This window comes from Penaeus monodon, chromosome 37, assembly GCF_015228065.2.
Source record: "Penaeus monodon isolate SGIC_2016 chromosome 37, NSTDA_Pmon_1, whole genome shotgun sequence".
Classification (NCBI taxonomy): domain Eukaryota; kingdom Metazoa; phylum Arthropoda; class Malacostraca; order Decapoda; family Penaeidae; genus Penaeus; species Penaeus monodon.
The window spans coordinates 3,598,862-3,601,361 of record NC_051422.1 but is presented as its reverse complement, the minus strand read 5'-3'; positions in this window follow the sequence as shown (position 1 = coordinate 3,601,361).

The window sequence follows — 2,500 nt, the reverse complement described above, 5'->3', positions numbered from 1 at the left end:
GTCAGCCAGGTACCACTGTACCTCCCCCTGGAAAGTGAGCTTCTGGTCTGGCTGACCCCCTGGTATTTGAAGCCCTCCACCCCCTTATACATATGTTTAACACGAGGCCATACAGTCTCAGAGCCATGGCCTTCACTATAACGAGATATTCGATTGTACTCTACAGCCCTCCCTGGACACGAGGCACAGACGCCGCTGGGGCCTCCTTCTAATGCTTCTCCAGCCGACGGGGCTACAGGATCATCTGCGTGTGAGATTATCCTACACCTTCAGTCCGAGGTGCGTGTCCAGGGGTGCCTCGTTGAGTGCCTGTCAGGAACTGGACGAAGACAGTCTCATCATCAGGGCGTTGAGAGAGCAGCGATGGACTTCCAGCTGCGCTGCTCTGGATGGCGACTGGGACCTCAGCTCACCTTGCCAGGCCAGCCCCTCACTCCTTCCCTTGGTGGGGTCTCGGTCAATACAAAGATCTTTTTCAGTCAAATATTATATATATATATATATATATATATATATATATATATATATATATATATATATATATATATATGTGTGTATATATATATATATATATATATATATATATATATATATATATATATATATTTTGTTTTGTGTGTGTATGTGTGTGTGTGTGTGTGTATGTGTGTGTGTGTGTGTGTGTGTGTGTGTGTGTGTGCATATATACATATATATAGTATGTATATACACATATATACAATACATATGTATGCATATACATGCACATATATACATATGCACTGTATGTATAGAACAGAAAGCCCTGAGATTGTGGAAATAGCCTGAAAGAAAATAGGCTCGTTATTCCCCTCGGAAAGGCGAGGGACAAAACCGATAAAAGAGGGAGAGGGAGAAGCAGAAGAAAGGAGAAAATAAATGCAAACAGAGAGAAGAGCTAATGCAGCGAAAAGAAATGGGAAGAGGAAAAAAGGAGGTATAAAAATGATGAAATAAACAATAGGTATAGACAAATAGATTAGTAAAGACAGGGTGAATGAGTGAAATGAAACATACGAAGAATGAAATTAATAAATGAAATAAATATTGACTACGGGAGAGGTGTTAAGAAACAGAAGATAAATTAGATTAGATAAAGATAGAGAAATGGACATACAAACAATCAAACAGATACATACACAAAAACTAACAAACACACAAACAAGGAAGTAAACACAGACATAAAACAGGCTCACACAAGCATACAGACAAACAGACCTGCAGCATCAAGCAAGGAAATAAACAATAGCTACTGAATCACGACCCGCAGCGAAGCACGCCAGACAGAGCGTAAGGCAAAGCAAAACTAACTCACTAACACACTAACAAACACAAAGAAACGAATACGCAAACAAGGAAACAAATAGCTATTGAAACACGACCCGCAACGTCCTTAGAGGAAGCACAGAAGCACGCCATACAGAGCAGCAGTTACTCTATAACGCACTAACAAACACAAAGAAATGAACAAACAAACAAACAAACAGCTACTGAAGCAGGACCTGCAGCGGCCCTGGAGGAAGCACGGAAGCAAGCCCTGCACGGCGCGGGGGCGAAGCAACGCCCCGTGATTTGCATAATGGGCGGCGGAGGGCGGGAGACGGCCGGGCGGGACTCTCGTACCTGGGCGGCGGGAGACGCAGAACGACTCGAATTAAACTTGGAATTAAAGCCAGGATTTCGACTAATTTTTTCCTGTCTCTCTCTCTTTCTCTCTCTCTTCTTCTGCTCCTCTTTCTCCTCTTTCTCTTCTCTCTCTCTTTTTCTCTCTCTTTCTTTCTCTCTCTCTTTCTCTCTCTCTTTCTCTCTCTCCTTTCTCTCTCTCTTTCTCTCTCCTCTTTCTCTGCCTCTCTTTTCTCTCTCTCTTTTCTCTCTCTCTTTCTCTCCCTCCTTTCTCTCTCTCTTTCTCTCTCTCCTTTCTCTCTCTTTTCTCTCTCTTTCTCCTCCTCTCCTTTCTCTCTCTCTTTTCTCTCTCTCTTTTCTCTTTTCTCTCTTTTCTCTCTCTCTTTCTCTTCTCTCTCTCTCTCTCTCTTTCTCTCTCTTTCTCTCTCTTTCTTTCTCTCTCTCTCTCTCTCTCTCGTTATCATTCTCGTTTTTTTTTTTTTTTAATGGAATTTGTTAAAGGCGCGGAAATGCGAGAAAGACGTTTTTTAATCCTCTTACCTGTTTTAATTCCTTTTTTAATCTCGCAGCAGTTTATTGGAAAAAGAGAGGGGGAGGAATGAGAGAGAGAGAGAGAGAGAGAGAGAGAGAGAGAGAGAGAGAGAGAGAGAGAGAGGAGAGAGAGAGACAGAGAGAGAGAGTGAGAGAGAGTAGAGAGAGAGACAGAGAGAGAGAGAGAGAGAGAGAGAGAGAGAGAGAGAAGAGTGAGCAGTTTATTGGAAAGAGAGAGGGGGAGGAATGAGAGAGAGAGAGAGAGAGAGAGGAGAGAGAGAGGAAGAGGAAAGATGAAGGGTTCTGTGGAGGGGGGCCTCTCATGGGA